General features: G+C 35.3%; 1 pseudogene; it reads right to left on the bottom strand.

Annotated features, from left to right (window-relative positions):
- Positions 1-5,883: 5,883 nt before the first annotated feature.
- On the bottom strand, positions 5,884-6,387 carry LOC124508364 (cytochrome c oxidase subunit 4 isoform 1, mitochondrial-like; annotated as a pseudogene).
- Positions 6,388-23,761: the final 17,374 nt, after the last annotated feature.

Below are 23,761 nucleotides of genomic sequence, written 5' to 3'. Positions count from 1 at the left end.
TGAAAGAATTAACAAAATTGATAAACCAATAGCCAGTTTGATCAAAAGGAAAAGGAAAGGACCTAAATAAATAAAGTCAATAATGAAACAGGAGAGATCACACCCAACACAGCAGAAATAAAAATATAATAATAAGAGAATATTATAAGCAATTATATGCCAATAAAATTGGCAATCTGGAAGAAATGGACAAATTCCTAACATATACATACCAAACATATACACTACCAAAACTGAAACATGAAGAAATAGAAAATTTGAACAGACCCATAACCAGTAAAGAAATTGAATTAGTAATCAAAAATCTCCCTAAAAACCAGAGTCAAGGACCAGATGGCTTTCCAGGGGAATTATACTAAACATTTAAGGAAGAGTTAACACTTATTCTCTTGAAGGTGTTCCAAAAAATAGAAATGGAAGTAAAAGTTCCAAACTCTTTCTATGAAGCCAGCATTACCTTGATCCAAAACCAGACAGAGACCCTACTAAAAAAGGAGTACTATAGACCAATATCCCTGATGAACATGGATGCCAAAATCCTCAACAAGATAGTAGCCAAACGGATCCAACAATACATTAAAAAAATTATTCACCATGACCAAGTGGGATTTATACCTGGGATACAGGGCTGGTTCAATATCTGCAAAACAATCAATGTGATTCATCAAATCAATAAAAGAAAGGACAAGGACCACATGATCCTCTCAAAAGATGCAGAGAAAGCATTTGACAAAATACAGCATCCTTTCTTGATAAAAACCCTCAAGAAAGTAGGGATAGAAGGGGCATACCTTAAGATCATAAAAGCCATATATGAACGACCCAACACTAATATCACCCTCAACAGGGAAAAACAGAGCTTTTCCCCGAAGGTCAGGAACAAGACAGGGATGTCCACTCTTGCCACTTTTATTCAACAAAGTATTGGAAGTCCTAGCCTCTGCAATCAGACAATGCAAAAATAAAAGGCATCCAAATTGGCCAGGAGGAGGTCAAACTTTCATGCTTCACAGATGACATGATACTCTATATGGAAAACCCAAAAGATTCCACCAAAAAACTGCTAGAACTGATCCATGAAATCAGCAAAGTTGCGGGATATAAAATTAGTGCACAGAAATCGATTGCATTCTTCTACATCAACAATGAAGCAACAGAAAAAGAAATCAAGGAATTGATTCCGTTTACAATTGCACCAAAAACTATAAAATACCTAGGAATAAATCTAACCAAAGAGGTGAAAAATCTATACACTGAAAACTGTAGAAAGCTTATGAAAGACATTGAAGAAAACACAAAAAAAATGGAAAATATTCCATGCTTCTGGATAGGAAGAACAAATATTGTTAAAATATCACTACTACCCAAAGAAATCTACATATTTATTGCAATCCCTATCAAAATAACACCATCATTCTTCGCAGAACTAGGACAAACAATCCTAACATTTGTATGGAACCAGAAAAAACTACGAATAGTCAACGCAATCCTGAAGAAGAAAACCATACCTGAAGGCTTTACAATTCCAGACTTCAAGATGTATTACAAAGCTGTAATCATCAAGACAGTACAGTACTGGCACAAAAACAGACACTCAGATCAATGGAACAAAAAATAGAACCCAGAAATGAATCCTCAATAGTATGGCCAACTAATCTTTGACAAAGCAGGAAAGAATATCCAATAGAAAAAGACAGTCTTTTCTGCAAGTGGTGCTGGCAAAACTGGACAGTGACATGCAGAAAAATGAACGTGGACAACTTTCTTAAACCATACACAAAAATAAACTCAAAATGGATGAAAGGCCTCAATGTAAGACAGGAAGCCATCAAAATCCTCAAGTAGAAAGCAGGCAAAAACCTCTTTGACCTTGGCTGCAGCAACTTCTTACTCTACATGTCTCCAGAGGCAAGGAAAACAAAAGCAAAAATGAACTATTGGGACCGCATCAAAATAAAAAGCTTCTGCACAGCAAACAATCAATTAAACTAAAAGGCAACTGACAGAATGGGAGAAGATATTTGCAAATGACATGTCAGATAAAGGGTTAGGATCCAAAATCTATAAAGAACTTATCAAACTCAACACCCGAAAAACAAATAATCCAGTGAAGAAATGGGCAAAAGACTTGAATAGACATTTCTCCAAAGAAGACATCCAGATGGCCAACTGACACATGAAAAAGTGCTCAACATCACTCGTCATCCAGAAAATACAAATCAAAACCACAATGAGATACCACCTTACACCTGTCACAATGGCTAACACTAACAACTCAGGCAACAACAGATGTTGGTGAGGATGCTGAGAAAGAGGATCTCTTTTGCACTGCAGGTGGGAATGCAAACTGGTGCAGCCACTCTGGAAAACAGTATGGAGGTTCCTCAAGAAATTAAAAATAGAACTACCCTATGACCCAGCAATTGCACTACTAGGTATTTATCCATGGGATACAGGTGTGCTGTTTCGAAGGGGCACATGCACCCTATGTTTATAGCATCACTATCAACAATAGCCAACGTATGGAAAGAACCCAAATGTCCATCGATGCATGAATGGATAAAGAAGATGTGGTGTGTGTGTGTATATATATATATATATACACACACACACACACACACACACACACACACACACAATAGAGTATTATTTGGCAATCAAAAAGAATGAAATCTTGCCATTTGCATCTACGTGGTTGGAGCTGGAGGTTATTATGCTAAGTGAATTAGTCAGTCAGACAAAGACAAATATCATATGACTTCACTCATATGAAGACTTGAAGATACAAAACAGATGGACATAAGGGAAGGGAAGCAAAAATTATATAAAAACAGGGAGGGGGACAAAACATGGGACTCTTAAATATGGAGAACAAACAGAGTGTTACTGGAGGGGTTGTGGGAGGGGGATGGGCTAAATGGGTAAGGGCCACTAAGGAGTCTACTCCTGAAATCACTGTTGCACTCTATGTTAACTTGGATGTAAATTTAAAAAATAAATTAAATTAAAAAAATAAAAATTACATAGGTGGGAGGCGGGACAGCAGAGGGTTGAAATGTGATTTCACCATCCTGCACCACTTGATTTTTAAGACCCTTTCTCACTCAAAAGACATCAGTGACAGAAGGTTTTCTGTGTCCACATCTCCCACTGGGATACAGCTAGCTTATCGTTTCTTCAACAGTGGAGAAAAATTTGAGAAGAAAAATCTTTTGCAAAATTTGAAGACCTTTAGGGATCAAGATGAAAAGTAATTGAAGCATTCATGGGACAGGAAGTGGTTCTGTCTTCAGCCAATGTGAGCTAAACTCCTCAAGCGTCCCATTCTCATCCCAAACCCATCTTTTCCAAAACAAGGAACACCTACCAATTAACACAGTACCTAGAACACATTAGAGATAAATGGAGAGAAGGATTTGAAGCAGTTTCATGCTCTAGTCTCTGCTGACAAAAAAAAAAAACAAAACAACCCTAACATGGCAGATAATAAAACACTGCTGATGGTAAAAAAACAAAAACAAAAACAAAAAACTGAAACTGGGTGCAGTCAAGCAATCAGACTTCCAACCAGATGTTCTAGATGAAATAATTAAACGTTAAATTTAATTTAACCAAAATTAACTTTGATTTTTAAAAATTTTACAATGCCTTGTGATGATTTAAAATATATCAGGTTTGGGATCTAGGTGGTTCAGTTGGTTAGGCATCCCTTGATCTCGGCTCAGGTCATGATCTCACATTTTGTGAGCTCGAGCACCGCACAGCAGTCTGCACTGCTCTGTGTGGAGCCTGCTTGGGATTCTCTCTCTCACCCTCTCTCTCTGACCCTCCCCTGCTTGCTCTCTCTCTCTTTCTCTCAAAATAAAGAAACTTTAAATATATTTATATATAATTAGGTTTTACAAGATGTATATATATAGTTATAATTATTTATATATATTATATATAATATAATTATATTGTAATACTATATATATAGTTATTTATATAGTTAGAATCTTAAAGAGAGTAGTCTTTTCAGATTGACTTATTTTACTTAGTAATATGCAGTTAAATTTTCACCATGGCTTTTTGTGGCTTGATAGCTCATTTCTTTTTAGTGCTGAATAATATTCCATTGTCTGGATACACCAGTTTATCCATTCGCCTACTGAAAGACAACTTGGTTTGCTTTCAAGTTTTGGCAACTATGAATAAAGCTGTTACAAACATCCATGTGTGTGTTTTTTTGTAGATGTAAGGTTTTATCCCCTTTGGGTAAATAACAAGGAGCATGATGGTGGATCATATGGTAACCGTATGTTTAGTTTTATAGAAACTGCCACACTGTTTTCCAAGTGGCTGTATCATCTTACATTCCTACCAGCTGTGAATGTGAGTCCCTGTTTTCCCCAATCTCATCAGCGGTTGCTATTGTCAGTGTTTTGGATTTTAGCCAATCTAATAGGTACTCAGTGGTATGTCATTATTTAAATTGCTGATCATCTTTTCACATGCTCGTTTGCCATATGTACATCTTCTTAACTGTTTTTGAAGCAAGAACTTCCTATGGATGGAATTAGCTTGGTTTAAGTGTTGGGAATAAATGGAGAGTAAGTGCAAGAAATGCTTGGAGTTAGTATCAAGTTGGAGGAGGTCCAATTGGTGAGGACATTCACATTAAGGACATCTAATCATTTTGTGAATCTAGGAACAGAGAGGCTACCTTCTATTGATCTTAAGACAGAATCTAAGAGAATGTATGCTTACCATATCAGAAGGTCCAGTTGAAAAGAGGAAAATCTGACAGACACTTATATGCTGAACTATTGTAATGTTATTCCCTCCTATTAATGAGCTATGATCATTCAAGTTGATTCATATAAAAAAGGTAAGTAAAGTTATTTCAGATTCCATCTTATCTAGGGCCTTTCGCATACTTTCCCGTGTTCAACTCCAGACATGTTTGGAATCTGCACTGAAAATCCCTAAGAATTTCCTTCTTTTTGCATTTGTAAATTAATGCAGCTGAATCCTATCAGAGACCTAAGAGAAATAACAGTTATTCTAAAACATCAGTTGTAGCAACAGAGAATAAAAAGGAATAACATGAAAGCCACTGTGGAACTGTTATTCAAAGCCACTGTGGATATCAAAAACTAAGTCCTATGGTAGGCTCAAATTTCTCTAGCCCTTCCAGTTCTGTCTGAATAAATGATTTTTAAATTTTTTTTTTATTTTTAATGGTTATTTATTTTTGAAGGAGAGAGAGAGCATGAGCGGCGGAAGAATCCGGAGGAGGCTCCAGGCTCTGAGCTGCCAGCACAGAGCCCCACGTGGGCCCAGACTCACGAACTGTGAAATCATGACCTAAGCTGAAGTCAGACGCTCAACTGACTGAGCCATCCAGGCGCCCCTTAATAAATGATTTTTTTAAAGGATGCTTCAAACACAAAAGCATCCTGTATATGCAGACATAAGAGTAAAGTAATATTAAAATAGATACAGGAATGCATGAAAGTGAAAATTAAATGCCAAATAAATAAATTTTAGGAGGGTGTTGAAAAAGAAAAGACCACACCAGACTGTTTTCACAGGAAACAAGATCAACAAATGAGAAAACTAGTAAAAGTTATGGAAACATCAACTTCCTTACACATCCATATGGAGAAGTGATATGTGTTTTCTAGAAAAGATGAGTGGATCAAACATATGTAGTCTGGTCTGTTACCCAAGAGAGACATTTATTCAGAGTTACACAGAAATCAAAGTGCAATTTTTTTTCCCACATGAACTGCTCACTTATCAGCAGTGGTTCTGCAATGTAACAGTTTCCAGTAAATACACCGAGCTGCACAGAGGTGGCAGAACATGGTGAGGCTCAGATGGGTGAGTGACAGGCTCCTATTTCTTCCACTGATTCTTGTCGTTGTCCCACTCAGCTGAGAAGCCCTGCATCAGCCTGACCTTCATGTCGAGTATCCTCTTGGTCTGTTTGGCCACCCACTCCTCTTCAAAGGTGTGTGGATGATATCCTACAACATAGTGCTTCTCCCAGATGGGAATGAGATCAGTCAAAGCCTTTGAAGAACATGGCGGTGCCCATGGTGGTCTTCAGCTCCTTCCTGCTCCTGTTCATTTCAGCAAATCTCACGTTGAACTGAATGTGATACAATTCAACTTTTTCATTAAGGGAGAGGCTGCTCCAGGGAGCCCTCTTCTCATTCAAGGCCTTCTGGCTGGCAGAGAGTTTCTTGATGCAGGTGTGTAAGGCAGAGGATAGCTGGTGGGCATAGCTCGGGGGAGAGCATAGTCTTCACTCTTCCGGACACTTCCGTGTGTGCTCGTACACACTGAGGTGGGAATTGCTTGCCTGCCAATTAGGCTAAACGCTCTGGCAGCCAACATTTTGCCACTGCCCCCACTACTCCAAAATGCAATTTTTGATCCAAATATAAAAGAATGAAAATTGACCTCAAAAGTGAAATAGGAATTTCAGGTTGACAGATTTGCTGAAAATCTACGTTGAAGAAGAAAATGGTACACTGGAATATATACTTTCAGATATATTACCAACATGGTCATTTGGAAGGCAAAAATCTGTTTATTCTTAACTATCCGTGATTATCTGCAAAAATAAAAATCCGAAATTGCACGTAGTGAATTTCCATAATATGGAAATTATGTTTTTGGATTAAGAATAAACAACTCTGAAACTGCTTGCAAATCATGTTATTTTTAAAGTACACAATATTCAATGTTCCCATGAGCATGACATTATAAATATTTCACAAACAAATATAGTAATAAGATGATGTGGTATAATTTTCAGACAGTAAACTCTATATCCTGGTGTACTTGTGGGGCCTGTGTACTGCAGTAATCGTGACAGAATTCCTGGAAACAATCCTGTAAAGTCCTGTCACTTCACTTTATAAACAAATGCACCAGAATGATACTTACAACGTCACATTGGTGACTTGATCTAAGAGTTCTCTCTTAAAAATGCATTTATTATTGGGGCACCTGGGTGGCTCAGTCAATTGACCATGGACTTCAGCTCAGGTCATAATCAGGTTCGTGAGTTTGAGCCCCACATCAGGCTCTGTGCTGATAGCTCAGACCCTGCAGCCTGCTTCAAATTCTGTGTCTCCCTCTCTCTCTGACCCTCCCCCACTTGCACTCTGTCTCTCGGAAAATAAAAAAGAAAACATTAAAAAGAATTAAAAGAGGCATTTATTATTAAATCTGATTCTTTACAGTAGACAGCAATATAGGGTAGAGACAAAGAATTTTATTTATTATATATTAACACTTTGAATTTAAACACACTGAAAGAAAAAAGACTAATGATAATCTATTCTAACTTGTGTGTAGTTTTAGTGCTAATTCATGTTTAATGGCAACCCATCATGTCTTAGCTTGCCCAGGAATGTGTGTTCATCCAGTCCTTCTCTAGTGTTAAACCTCTTTTCCTTCACTCCAATTTGGTGAATCTTGTACCTGCCTCTGACAAACATTATTTTGCTTCTTGATCCTGGACAGCTTCTTCCTGATATTAATGCTAATATACTAATTCCAAAAAGCTCCAAGACTCTGTCTCTAAATCTTCAGATTTCAAATATAATTTCAGAGGTACATTGTTCATGGTCAGTTTTAAACTTAATAGTTAAACTCTTGATTCCATCTCACTAAAATTAGAAACGGGCAATAATATCACTTAGTATTAGGTAGAAGCTAGACATGAGCAGAGGAAGGAACACCAGAAGGCAAAGTCCCAAGTCCTTGAAGGGTAATGATGGAGACATTAGCTGGAGGCAAGGATGGTAATAAATAAATTATACATTAAAAGCCCAGGGGCACAACATCCTGACCTTGTGGCTTCCAAGACCTTGGGGCTGACAGATCAAGAGCCACGGGTGGGGAGCATGCCTTCTCCTCTTCCACCTCTGCCCCATGATAACCTTTGTTCTCATGATAGTGTAATTGCATTGTGGTTATAACCCCACCCCATGGAGAAAGGCTGCCATGACTATTGAGGTGCGAATCTTGTAGGTCAAAAACTCTTCCTCCCAACCTGTGGGAGGAGTTCCCCAAACGATTGAAAGCAGCCGCCAGAAGAGACCACCCCAATATACCTCATGGCTCCTCCCAGCCCAGAAAGATACAACAAACAGCCGATCCCAAGCAACCTAGGACCAGTTCCACCTCGTAGAACCTGTCAGTGCTCTCACCTTGAGAGTGTACTTTCGTTTTAAAAAACTGCTTTATGGTTACTACTTTCCTTCTGGCTGTCTTTAGTCAAGCCTGGATCCCCACATCAAGCTTCTTGTGGGGAATCCAAGGACCGAGACCTCCGTTTACACAGCACATACTCTCCCACTGGTAACGTTAGTACCTCGTTAACATCAGCTCAAATACTCTTTTAAAAATATTCAATGAGAAAAAAAAAGGAATTAAATTCTATTTCTATTAGAAAAGAGTGTCCACCAAGAAAAGAGGAGAAAAGAAAAGAAAGGGGGGGGGCGAGGAGAGGGTAAGGAAGGGAAGGGAAGGGAAGGGAAGGGAAGGGAAGGGAAGGGAAGAAAAGAGTCTCAATTTTCAATATTATATCTTGGTTGTCTACCGAAAAAGAAGAAGGAGAAGAGCAGTACCTCCTGAAAACCTAGTAGGAAACACTTGGCAGTTTATAGAAGTAGCATTTCATAAGATACTTAAAGACTTTCCCACTAGCAGCAATGGCCAGAAATGGTGGTGAAGGCCATGAACACTGCCATCAAGCAGTCCTGAGTTCAAGCCACTAGACACACCAAAAGGGGGATCATGCATTCTTTGAAAATCGTAAAATATATTAGGTTTCATAAGACGAGGAACGTATTTGCACAAATCCTACACAGTAGTTTAGTTGCTAATTTTACCCAAAGGCTGTATGACCTAAATGCTTATCTTGGAAACACTGGTCAGGCATTACCACAGAGGTATCTCTTAAAAATAATGCAGGGTACTTTTTGATAATAAAATTCGATTTTATTTTGATATTAAAATAATTAAAAAAAATTTTTTTTCAACGTTTATTTATTTTTGGGACAGAGAGAGACAGAGCATGAGCGGGCGAGGGGCAGAGAGAGAGGGAGACACAGAATCGGAAACAGGCTCCAGGCTCTGAGCCATCAGCCCAGAGCCCGACGCGGGGCTCGAACTCACGGACCGCGAGATCGTGACCTGGCCGAAGTCGGACGCTTAACCGACTGCGCCACCCAGGCGCCCCGATATTAAAATAATTTTAGCAGACAAATTATTTTAGCATTGATCAAGTAGCCTATAGAGAATCTGGTGTAGGATAGAACATTTAGAAAAGTTTATCAATATTGATGCTTATACTAGGAGAGAAAGATGGAGATACGATGCTCATTTGTTCTAATTAGCCAGGGGCACAATCTTCTAGTTGTCTCCTAAACCTGATTTCTCCTCTTTCATAGCGTTAGTAATTCAACTGGCCACATGAATATCCAAAATAAAAATTTCATTTCCCAGACTCCTTGCAGCTAGCATTAAGTCTTAGAAGTAGAAGTATTATTTGGTAGGTTCTGGGAACTTTCTCTCCTGGGATGGAGGGTAGATATAAGCCACTGCAATACACTTTGAAATCAGACTGCTTAGGTTTGAATGGTTGGCACACAGGTAGTGCTTAGTAAATATAGTCATTGTACTAGAAAGACACGCTATTAACTTTTGATAAATTAGATATTTTAAAAAGTTGCTTAAATAGTGAAGCCTTTAAAAGAATTATAACACTAATATCCTCACAGATACATGATATAAAGAGATCAGGTTATTCAGACAAAAAACCTTCTATTTTCCTGTCACCCCGCTAAGCTCTGCCAGAAATCTTTGCAGCAGAATAATAATAAAAGCCTGCAAGTTTGCAAAATGGCATTCTTTGGTGTTTTCAATCCCACCCATTTTAGTTAGAATGTCTAAGTTTAAACACACACACACACACACACACACACACACACACACACAACTAAACAAAAACAAAGCAAAAAACAGTATCAACAAGCTTCATCCAGATTTTTAAACCATCCATAGCCTCATCTTAAAAACTCTGTACTTGGGAAAAGTGAAGAATTTCTCTGTTGTCTAATGTGATGTATTTAAATTAAGCTTTAGAAATTTTAATGTTTGGGGGCACCTGGATGGCTCAGTTGGTTAAGTGTCCACCTTTGGCTCAGGTCATGATCTCGTGTTTTGTGGCTTTGAACCCCACGTCGGGCTCTGTGCTGACAGTTCAGAGCCTGAAGCCTGCTTGGGATTCCGTGTCTCCCTCTCTTTCTGTTCTTCCCTCTCTCTCTTTCTCTTTCACACTCTCTGTCTCAAAAATAAACATTAAAAATTTAAAAAAAATAATATTTGGTTTACACAACCAAAGTTCAAGTATAACCACCTAAAACTGAATGATTTTAAACTTATATCTATGAAAACTTTTCTTCATGTGGAATGCTTTCCTAAACTTTACTGGCTCTTTGGAAAATATTTTCCCCTGTTTCCAGGCGGCACTCTCTTTGAGCTGTCACAGAGTTTCTTCTCTTCCAGGGCTCAGTTTCCTGTATCCACCTCAAGCCATAGCTTTGTCGCAGAGTTAGTAGATTAAAGGGCTACCCCTGGGCCTCTGTCTCGGGTTCTTCACTGAGCTGCTCCTGCCCGTCCTTTGCATAGCATTTTCTCCACCTTTTCTGTGTCCTGAGACATGAGATCATTCTATAGCTTCCCTGACTTACAAAAGTGCCATCATTTCTGCCAGGCTCAGACCAGAATAGCTTGAATACAATGCACTGTCCTTCCTTTATTGTGGCACCTCTAGGTGTCAGCTTGTGGGACAAGATGTCCTCATAGCATCCGGGGATCTACCAGGTCAATGGATTCCTTCCTTTAAGATCCCCTGCTGCCTCTACTTTTTGGACTCACCCATATTCTCTGTCTTCCTACAAAACTAAAAGAATATTCTCCAGTCTCCCTAGAGTAAGGAGCCCCTCAGTCTCAGCACTTCTGACATATTGGACTGGGCTAGGGGTGGAGGAGATGTCTTGTGCACTGTAAGATGCTTATCAGCACCCTGATCTCTAGGGATTCCAGATTCCAGATTCCAAAATGCCCACCCCATTTTCCTGATGACATTCAGAAATGTCTCCAGATTTTGCCAAATGTTTTCTGGTGGGCAGCGGGAGGGGCACAAAATCACTCCCAGATAAAGAGCACTGCTCCAGCAAAATGATATTCAATCCTCAAACGTCACTCTCCAAAATATTTAAAACATGCTAGAAGTACCCTGAAGTTTTTCAAGGGCTATAGTATTTTTGGACAAAAAGCAAAGACTTAGCAAATATTCTCTGTTTTCCATCAAACTAATATCCCTTACCCCAAGATAATATTTCTAAATCTGTTTCACTGAATGACATGATGGGGGAGGGGGGAGAAAAAAGGGAGGCCATTTCAAGAAAAAAATCAATATCTCAAAAATAAAAAAAATATTATTCTGTCACATGTATCTATTGTCCTTTCAGGTTCAGTCTTCTGTTTTGATGGGAAAAAATACAGAACATTTAATTATTTTTGGAAGTAACTAGGATGTCAAAATGATTTTCCTCATTGACATGCTTCTCCCATAGCACATGGAGCATATTGCCTCAGAATATTACTATGCATTAGTTCATACCTATTATCATGGGGTTACAAAATCTGTCTCTTCTCTCTGTACTCCTTTCTTCCACTTTAGTGACTTTATTCCCAGGGCTTAGCTTCTAAATCGGATTCCTCTATCATTCTCACTGATCCTATTCCTCTAGCTGTGAACACAGTGGAACCATATGATTTTAGGACAGTCTTTGCTTCAAATCTGACATCATTAAGGCACTTAGTCTGTGATATATACAAGACTGAACTATGATACCTTTTATTGACTGGAAGAGTTATTTTATCTTACCTTCTCTTTTCCTACTCATGAGGCTTGCTGTTAACTGAATTGTTCCCTTAATGGTATTATCACCTTCCTCTCAATTTTTACAGATTTTAAATACAATTTTTGTTCTTAATTTTATTTTTTTTCTAGATACGTATTTTTTTTTCCTGTGTGAATCATTGAAGGTTGTCCCAAAGTTTTAATTGTTGTGTCCTATGGAGGATGGCTCTGCTTTAGCATTCTTTTTTTTATAATTTTTTTTAATGTTTTATTTTATTTTTGAGAGATAGAGAGAGGCAGCATGAGAGGGGGAGGAGCAGAGAGAGAGGGAGACACAGAATCCGAAGCAGGCTCCAGGCTCTGAAATGTCAGCACAGAGCCCGATGCAGGGCTTGAACCCACAAACTGTGAGATCATGACCTGAGCCAAAGTTGGACGCCTAACCAACTGAGCAACTCAGGTGCCCCTGCTTTAGCATTCTTAATTAAATTTGATTTATAGTACCTCTTTTCCCCTCAAATCATTTTTTTCCTTAAATTTGTTCTTATAAATCCATAGAATAATTTGGTTCCAGAAAAACATTTTGGAGTCAGTTTCGATTTTTTTTTTTTCTCTCACAACCTACATTCAATCTGTCAGGGAATTCTGATGGTTCTCCCTTCAAAATGTATCCACAAGCCAACAGCTCTGGTTGAGTCTCTGAGAATTTACAAGTGATATACCATTGTCTAGAAATAGTAGGTGCTTCACAATATTTGTTTAATGAATATATGGATGAAAATACTTATATTATCCATATATACCACTCAGTTCACATACCTAATAAACAAGTATATATAAAATCAGTAGCAATGCTAATTATGCAAGAATTTATTTTGCCTATAAGAAGTAAAAAAATATTATAGTCAACTGCAACCCCAGTAGCCATCATTCTATTGTCTGCTAAGAATATATTGCCAATACCATCAGATAACCAATAATTATGGTTATAATTTCAAATATTTCCTATCTCTTAATAAAAAAAGTCTTAACTGTGCACTGGTAAGGATCTCAAATTGGAGAACTGCTGCTAAGAAAGTGCAACTTGCTGCATTCTTCTCTGGGATTGCTTTTTAATAGATAAAACAGAAGCAAGCATTGTCCTTTCCAATGTACATATTTTTTTATTATGAATATAATAAAAATAAATTAATTGGGTAATTAAATTCCTCTTAATATCTTTCTTGTGATTCAATACATTTTCTCAGGGGTTACTTAACGTTGTTTTCCATTGTATGCATTAAACAAAAATCTGAACTATGCAGAGGATATTCTGTTAAAAAAAACATTGGTTTATTTAAACATCACTTTCTCTCTTTTTTTTTTTAACTTTCTCCTCAGAAAAAATGGTGCCTAAAACCTGGAAGGAAATAGTCTTTGTTAAATAAATTAATGAATCAGTACAATATGTGACTGGCAAGTCAGCGTTACCTATTTTTCAGCTTCCGGGTTCTTTGATTCTATTTTCCCTTTTAAGTATTTGTACATGAAAGGTGACACATTGTTTCTTTAAATTCTATAGAACACTTTTCTACAAGCCGAAAGTATTACTTTCTGCATCCTGTGCTCTTGTCAGTTTCACGGTCACTTACTCCTAGGGACCCACTCGGTAGTTACATTTGGCCTGATAATTGTCTTGGTCATAGTATGATCTAGTTTATCAGATTCCCTTAATGTTTGCCTTGCGAATGGAGAATGTACTGGTCAACAAGATTAATCAAGTATCAGCTAGGTAAGTTTGCTTTACCTGCATGAGAGTTCTGGCAGATGTTTAAGTGGATTTGGTGCTCATTTAGTATTCTTGCATTTGTGCCAATATTGAGAACTGCATATGGAACTTTTTATCTATTTACATCATCAAGCCAGATGGCTTATCATATATTCCTTAATTGATGCTATGTGTCTTACTCTTTCCTTTTATTCTATGCAAAATGAAAATTTGCCTCATTAGTTCTATTTGCTTAGAGAGCTTGACACTTGTTAGATTTCCTTCCCGAGTCTCCACTCTCAATAAGAAAGAATTTGATCTGAATGTGAATAGTTTCCTGTCCTGTTTAAATTGTGAAGGTGTTCTTGGTAAATACCAAACTAAACTACAAGTACAATTAAAATTGCATTAGTAGTTACTTTAATGAAAACTTCTTTTACATAAATATATATGTATATGTATATAAATCACAAAGTAAAATGGTCAAATATCTTTTAAAATTTTAAAAATGTGTTAATATTAATTATAGTCCTGAGGTGGTAAGGAAATTTCATCAGTCAAGGCACTGGAGAGGGAAAATAGATAAGTGGAATAATTTTCTCATATCATTTTGTAATTAGAAATCATTTAAATAAACAAGTATATAAAATGTAATAAAAAATGTTTAATAAATGCTTTAATAGTACTGTGACAATTAATGGCTTCAGTGAGAACTAATTATCTACCTTGCTGTTTCAAATATTTAAAATCAGTTTTTGTTCTGCATTCTCTAAATTCCAGTTAATATTAAATGACTTCATTAATACTGTTAAAGTGCAGCTTAAGTATGGTGATTAAAATACAGAGACACGTTTCCTAGCATAGAAAAGCCTGGTAGGAAGAAAACAGGCTTCAATATGGTTATATTATAGCACAAGGTTGGTTCTAACCCAGTTGGAGCATAATTGTATGTCGTTTCCTTAAAATGCAAATATCTTCCAAAGGAAAGACACTCCAGCAGCTGGCATCTTAAAACTGAATAATGTTTTAGTTAGTATAATAGCGAATCACAGAAAGAATCAGAAATACAGGTAAATGAGTATTTGATAGTGGTTCTTCATTAAAATGCTAGCAGTGCCCTGGTGTTAATTCCTAGTTAATAAATGGCTGAATGATACTGCATTTTGATTGCAAATGTATATTTTGTAAATCACTCACTGTTGCTTATAAGGTTTTCTGCATTTACTCATTGTTTCATGCAATGATATATATATTTAGAGCTTTATTTTTTTGAAGTGTTTTTCGCTTCTAATTTTCAGTTTTAGAAAGGGTGCTTTTTTAAAAATATTTTAATTATTAATGTTGTTCAAGATATTCCAGCTTGATTTTTTGTAAAGGAGAGGCTTCCTCTAAGCAACAAGAATTAATTAAACTTTAATCTCAACAAATATGAAAGAGAATAAAATCTACATCAGTTTTTAAAAAGTAAAATTGTCTAAATAGTTTAGAGGAAATCATAACTGCTTATCAAAGTTTTGCTCTTTTTTTCATTTTAGTGTATTTACAGTTTTTACAGAATTAGACATCTGGAATAAATATATCATGCTCATAAAGTTAAATTTCTTCCCTGTTATAATCACTCCATACACTTTTAGAGATTATTTGAAATAAGAGATTTGGTTAGCTTTATATTTTGAAGGCAAAAGAGGAATATGTAATTGACATTCTATATAATACAAAGAGAAGATAAAAAATCCCTTTAATAAACATGTATAAGAGAGTTTCTCAATGTTCAATAGAGTATAAAAATCAAAAGACATATTGCATAATCAGTTATTCTTTTTCCCCATACTTTCACTTTCGAAGTCTTTTACACATGAAACAGAAATATATCCCTGTTATTTATTTTCTATGAAAGCTTTGTTTAAAAGTAAATTATTCCTACATACTGTATGACTTTTATTTTTTCTGTTTTTTTTTCTCTTTTTTTGAGAGAGAGAGAGAGAGAGAGAGCATGCACATGTGAGTGGAAGAGAGAGGCAGAGAGAGTCTTAAGCAGGCTCACTGCTCAGCAAAGCCCGATGTGGGGCTCAATCCCACAACCCTGGGATCATGACCTGAGCTTCACTCAAGAGTCAGATTGAGCCACCCAGGTGCCCCTGGATGACTTGTCCTGTTAAACATCTTGAATTGCTCAGATTTGAGCACCTGTCTTTGCAATCTGAAGGTAATTGATAATAAATTCTGGAACACAGCAATAAAGGGAAAATTATGTCATGAGTATTATTTCTGGGTCACAGATCCATGACAAACTCACCACACACATGCTTTCCTGAAGTGGCAATGGTGGTGGGATGGGGGAATGGAGGAGACTTAGAAATAGCTTTAATATTGGCCAGGAGCATGCTTTATGGTATATCTCTGAGTGTACGTGTGTGTGGGTTAGTGAATTCGGCTCCAAATCAGTTTGGAAGTTTTCATACATAAAGGCAGAGATTCAAAAGTTTGGCTACAGGACTAAAACTACATACTTCTGGCAAGAAGAGAAGGTAAAATGACATAAATATTGTTGAAAGAGGACTTTATTTCTTAATTGCTTTTCAGTGAGCAGGCCACTGAAACATTATGCTGCCATTTACGTGTATATAACAATATTGGAACATTGATTTTTCATACTATCAGCCAGGGAATGTTGCTATGGCTTCCTAGATAGAAAAGAATAGTTGCACAATTAACCAAGAGGTACACAGAAAACATTTTGTAAACTCGAACTTGTGTTATCAAACTGTTTGACTATTTAAGAGCCTGGGTCTGGAAACAGAAAATCTATCTTCTAGACGACTTTCTGAAAATTAAGAAATGTATGATTCTTTGCAGATGAATCAGTTCATAAGACTTTGCTTTTAAAATATTAGCCTATTTCAAACCTTATTATATTTACAATAAAGCTTCCTTCAATAATTTTATAATCAGGTAAATAGGCCTCCTCTTGATAATTAACATAAAATATACCTTTTTCCCTTTATGGTATTTTGTGTATACAAATTACCACTTATAGAAATGGCAGAGTTATTTGTTGTGGAACCAATTCATCTACCAACAAAAGCTAGAAAAGCCACGCAAATTTTAAAACAAATGAACACACAACACTTGTTTCAAGTAATATGAACTATCAAGCTATTCAGACATGAGGGACTCAATCCCAATGAAAGCTACATGCCTCTAGATGAGCTTGAAATTTTGTCAATTGTTTTTCACTTTGAGGCATTTACTGGTTTGTTACTGGTAATGTGTCCAGAGAGTTATAGTCAAATAAACAAACCAACAAAATAACTAAGACACCAGAAAGTAAGTATAGATTTAAGTAATTCTATAAAACTGGGTGACAAAATTTGGATTCAGAGACTGACAAAGAGGGACCCTTATACCGTGCATATTTGTAGTAAGGACATTAGTTCTATTACCAAAGAAGGTGCAAAAGCAGAGATTGGCTAGCTCTTACAAAGAAAGAAACTCAGTTTCAAACTACCTAAATCCCATAATATATTAAATTAATATGCAACTATTCTAACTTTCTATCACAGAGAACAAACAAATCTTGAAATTAGTCCTGTCAATGATTTTATTAGTTTTTTTAAATGTTTTTATTTACTTTTGAGAGAGAGAGAGCATGAGCAAGGGAGGGGCAGAGAGAGAGGGAGACACAGAATCCAAAGCAGGCTCCAAGCTCTAAGCTGTCAGCATAGAGCCTGATTTGGAGCTTGAACATGTGAATCGCAAGATCATGACCTGAGCTGAAGTTGGAAGCTTAACCAACTGGGCCACCCAGGCACCCCAGTCCTGTCAATAATTTTACACCAAGTAAATGACCAAGTTCTAAGTGAGAAAACAAAAACAGAAAAAAAAGGATATATAAGTGATCTTGAAACTAATCAGATAAAGACTTTAAGTATCTTGATAATCATTCAAGATAATGATGAGTAATTTCTCCAGATAGTGTAGTCTGAGAAAAGACAGTCAAATGGAAATTCTATAATGAAAAAATACAATGAATGAAATTAAAAATACAATTGTTAAATTTAACAGTAGATTATGCATAGCTGAAGTCAGGATTGGTGAAGTGGAAAATGAAAAACACAAAATTTTTGACTGAAGTATAAAGAAAAAAATAAAGTAAGAAAAGAGCATAATAGATAAATGGGGCATAATGAGAAACCAAAATAGTTAATTTGGGGACTAACAGAGACAAAGGAGTCAAGAGATACTTTGAGAATTTTTGTAAAATAACGGATGACATTAAGCCTCAGATTCCAGAACTCCTATGAATTCAAATAATGAAACACACACACACACACACACACACACACACACATACACACACACACCTTCTAGGGGGCAAATATAAATCTGACATCTGACTTTTTGAACAAAAATATAGAGGACAGAATAAAATGTGATGATATATTTTAGTGCTCAAATAAAACAGCTACCAATCAGTAATTCTAAATCCAGTCGAACAAATGTAAATATAAAAAGTCAAAGAAAGAACTTTTATTTTTTTTTTAATTTTTTTTCAACGTTTTTTATTTATTTTTGGGACAGAGAGAGACAGAGCATGAACGGGGGAGGGGCAGAGAGAGAGGGAGACACAGAATCGGAAACAGGCTCCAGGCTCTGAGCGGTCAGCACAGAGCCTGACGCGGGACTCGAACTCACGGACCGCGAGATCGTGACCTGGCTGAAGTCGGACGCTTAACCGACTGCGCCACCCAGGCGCCCCAAGAAAGAACTTTTAAATAAGCAAAAACTAAAAGACAAGATCACCAGTAAATCACATCGACACAAATGCTACAGAATTTTTTTTTTAGACAGAGGAAGAAAAACAGATTTAAAAAATTGTAGAAAGGAATGAAGAAAAACAAAAATATACATATGAAAGTAAATGTAAGTGATATCAACAATACAAAATCAGAATGCAAAACTAATCATAGTTCAATATCTTTGAAAGACTGAATTAATAAAAAAAATTAAAATTGATGAAACCTACAGTAACATCAAAAACAATGTAATACTTGCAGTAAATCTATGAATGATCTGAAAGATCTTTACAAAACAAAGAGTACAAAGCATTACTAAGAGAAATTAAATTATATTTATCCACCTGTCTCTCCATTATTGAATCAGCAGTTTGCCCTGTGACCACCTTCTCTGAGGAATCTAAGAAGAGTTGTTGCTTTTTCAGCTCGTGTAGCTCTTTATTTGTTGTTAGGAAGGAGTGATGATTCTCAAGCTCTTTATATGCCAGACTGGAAACCAGGAGTCTATTAGCTTTTAATAAAGTTAAAATCTTGTGTTCTCAGGAGAAAAATCACTGATAAACAAGTTGCCCTCTTTCTTCCTTCCGTGTTCATTTCCATTTTTTGTTTAAAGGAATAGTGAACTGCTTGTCATTCATAACTACAAAGGCTATTAGGATTTGGTAAGAAGAAGAATGAAATGGAGTGATGGTTGGGAAAAAATTAAATAATATGATTTTCCCTTTGCCCTTTGAGTTGTTAAATGGAAAATATCTATTGCACCATTAGTTATTTAGGGTCAGGGAAGTGTCACTAGACATAACTGTCTTGTGGCCCAATATGCAATTTCTTGCTTTATAAGAAAGTGATGGGAGGAAGTTATGGGAGTTGTTAACTTGTAGGTAAGTATTCATCATTAAGCAGCATATGTGCACCCTACGTTTTCAGTATCAACATAATTTTACAATCTCGATTCTTCCTCCTAGAAGCTTATCTATTTTATTATTTCCATTTTCCTCCAGTGGCATAGATTTCATCATGAATTCAGTATACAAAGAATTTCCTGTCATTGGATTAAAATGAGTCATCTCTATTTAAATTTGGTTGTGATATGGGACCACAGGAGAAAAACTAGCTTTAACACTCCAATGGATCTTTATGATGTGGAATAATTATGGTAACTTAACTCTTTCATGTTGTGGGCAAAAATTTATACAAAACATATTCATTTGAACAAGGTTTAAAACCACATAGTAATGATTAAAAGTTTTCTTTATCTTTTTTTCAATATCTAGTTTAGCTTATCTTATATTTGCTTCTACTAGCTTTCTTTATTCAATATATTTAACAATTTCATGATTCTTTTCTTTCTTTGTTAAAACTCTCCTACCAGTGCCTTCAGAGGTCAGCAGATAGAGATGTATGTCACAATCTAGTCACTCTGTATTTCTCTAAATAGAAGGTTAAGTTTGTGTACTCTCTGTTTCTCTCCCCTGAGCCAGTGACTTGTCTCTCCAAGAGCAAATGGACACTTACTGAAGTACTGACTTTAATTAAATATTAGTATTAACTTATTCCAGAAAAGAAAGGTGCCCCAGCTTAATAGGAATAAGAACTATTTCAAATATCTATACAATTCTCAAATTCTGGAAATAAGTTTTTTTAGGTAGGAAGCGCCAGGATTTTATATATAATAGTGTGTCATATATGTGTGTATGTGTATATAGTGTGTATAGTGTGTGTATATATATATATGTATATATACATATATATGTATATATTTCACCATTTTATATATATATATGTATATATACATGTATATATGTTTGTATAGTGTGTGTATATATATGTATATATACATATATATGTATATTTCACCATTTTATATATATATACATGTATATATACATATATAATACATTTTATATATATATACATGTATATATACATAATATATAAAATGGTGAAATATACATATATATGTATATATACATATATATACACACACTATACACACTATATACACACATATATACGCATGTATATACATGTATATAACTATACACATATATATACACATGTATATACACATGTATATACATGTATATACACACTATATACACACTATATACACATATATACACACATATATATACACATATATATACACACATATATACACATGTGTATACATATATACACATATATATACACATGTATATACATGTATATATACATATATATATAAAATGGTGAAATATATATACATGTATATATACATACACATACATACATATATACATGTATATATACATGTATATATACATATATATGTATGTATTTCACCATTAACTTCATTTTTTAAACTTTTTAAACTTCATTTTCAATGGAATATTTTATTAATTTATTTTTTAAACATTTATTTATTTATTTTGAGAGAGAGAGCACACATGCACATGAGTGAGTGGAGGAAGGGCAGAGAGAAAGGGAGAGAGAGAATCCCAAGTAGGCTCCATGCTCAGCATGGATCTTGACATGGGGCTGGTTGTGGGGCTGGATACAGAGCTGGATGTGGGGGCTCGTTCTCATAACTGTGAGATCATGACCTGAACAGAAATCAAGAGTCAGATACTTAACCAAATGAGCCACCCAGGTGCCCCTTCAATGGATGATTTTAAAACCATACTTTAAACATTAGAGCCTATAAAATATATGTAAGGAGTATTCATTTATTCTCTATCATCTTCAATATAATTATTGTGTATTCATCTAAAGAGTAAACTATTACTGGTTATATTTTTATAAATAATGTATAACATATATAATTTCTATAAATCATACACATGTATGTATATCTGATATATAAGCAAATATTTATGTTTAGGATCCCATCAATATTTTTGTATTTCCTTTGTTTTAGAACTATTTTATTAAAAACTACTTTATCATGATAATATTTTTCCTCAGAATTCATTAAAGCTACATAATAATTCTCTGCAATGATCCACTGTGCCTGTTGAAATGAAAGGTAGATTACTTTTTTTGTTCTTATTGTTTTTAATGTTTATTTATATATATATATATATTTTTTGAGAGATATAGAGAGAGACAGAGCACTAGCAGGGGAGGGGCAGAGAGAGAGAGAGAGGGAGATAGAATTGGAAGCAGGATCTAGGCTCCAGGCTCCGAGCTGTCAGCACAGAGTCCGATGGTGGGGCTCAAACCCATGAACCGTGAGATCATGACCTGAGCCGAAGTTGGATGCTCAACCGACTGAGCTACCAAGGTGCCCCAAAAAGATTATTTTTAAAATGCCTTCATGTTCTTGTGTTTTATTCTTATAATTGAACTTCATTTTCAGATTAAATTTTCTATTCCACAGTCCTATGTTTACAGTCTATAAAAATATTAAGGTAATTATTTATATGTTTGCAGTTCTTCTCGATGAAAAATTTTTCATAATAAAGTGGAAATAGTATGTCACTGTCAGCTTTCAATATAGTCATAATAATTATATCAGAGTAACTGATAGAATCTTTTTAGAAAAGGCAAAAGAAAAAAGTAAATTCAAATGTCTACAAATTACCCCAGGGATAAACAAAATTGCAAAAAGCAAGATTCATGCCAAAGTAAACATCAACGCTAACATATTGAATGACTTTAACATATTGAAAATTACATTTCAATAAAGCAAGATGATTAGAATGAGAAAGTTTATTTTAGTTTCTAAAAGAGTAGTGTTTTTAAAATGTTTTTGCAATAAATTTTATTGGATGGATAGCCTGATTTCAATTCCACCTTCCCCTCACAAAAACTCAGCACAAAATTAGGCAGAAACAAATTTTAAGAAATATTTCACTTAGTAGTGTCTTAAAATTTAGAACAATTTTACTAAAGTAGGTACTTGCCCTATATCCCAAATTTTTCACTGCGTAGATTTATAAATATGTGGCTTACACTAATTTGTGTAAATTGAAATGTAGAGAAACTACGATCAGGTCATCTTAACAGAGGAGCACAAAATAATAAAAATTTATGCGATTTACTATGCCTAAAAGACTCACTATTTCATAAAGTAGAGATTTAAGGATAGATTTAAAATTTCTTTATTAATAAGGTATCTATCTCTGTTCAATAATATTATCTATAATGTGATTAGCAGTACAGTGGAAATATATTTGGCTACATCGCATTTTAATTTTTTTTAAGTTTATTTATTGACTTTGAGAGAGAGAACAAGCAGGTGAGGGGCAGAGAGAAGGAAAGACAGAATCCTAAGCAGGCTCCACACCATCAGCACAGAGCCTGACCCAGGGCTTAAACTCAGGAACCATGAGATCATGACCTGAGCCGAAACCAAGAGTCAAAGGATTAACTGACTGAGCCACCCAGTCACCCTCCCTTTTTGGTTTCTTTACAAGAAAGAATGAGTTAAACATTAATATATTAATGTATCCATAATTTAATAATTAATTTTAAGAATTAGAAGCTATTTTGAGTGTTTTCAGTGTGCTCAGATAGTGCTGAATAACAGGTGGTATGATATAATCATGTAGTGAAAGTTGTCCATGAACTATGCACATAAGGGCTGGTTATCTCCAGACACGCGCAATTTTTTATTATATAACAAAATATTCTGAACTCACGGGCGAATCTACACAATAAATCAGCTAACAGTAAATATGCATAATTAGTTGACTTCGCCTATCCTTTAAAGGGATTATTATATTAACACACCTCAAATAACTTCTGTATAATTTTACTCTTTCTGCCGCCAAATAAACTACAAACATGTGAATCCCAAGCATATTTAATATGCCATCTCATGTGAACAGAAATAAAATTTCCAATTTTTCTTCCAATTTTGTTGAAGAAAGAAGATAAGCACATTCTGATTAAACTTTCTTTGTGTGTCACTCTAAATAAGGGCACTTTGTACCTATTTTTTGATAGTAGTTTTTACATACATCATTGCTGATGTTTGTAATTTTGAGCTTGGAAAAGACTTAGTTTCTGTTTCCTCAGCCTTTAACAATTAAAAATTTACAGGTGAATTTAAAACATCTATGGATTTGAATACGATTGTGAAGCTACAAATCAAGTTGCTTATTTAGAAACTTCATCTTGACCTACAACATAATCATATCAACATATGTTTACAGAAATCAAAGCAAAAAAAGAATTAATTGAAATGTACTTTCTTTTACTGATCATCATAGAGTGTAGGATTAGACTAGAGAGCGAATTCCTTCCTTATGGTAATCTTTTTTTTTGTCAATATTAATAGGTAATGAACAAAGA

The sequence above is a fragment of the Lynx rufus genome, unplaced genomic scaffold (assembly GCF_022079265.1).
Source record: "Lynx rufus isolate CCGP_SWC_20201006 ecotype Redwood Valley unplaced genomic scaffold, mLynRuf1.p SCAF_13, whole genome shotgun sequence".
Taxonomy (NCBI): Eukaryota; Metazoa; Chordata; class Mammalia; order Carnivora; family Felidae; genus Lynx; species Lynx rufus.
This window is presented reverse-complemented; position numbering and strand designations above follow the sequence as displayed.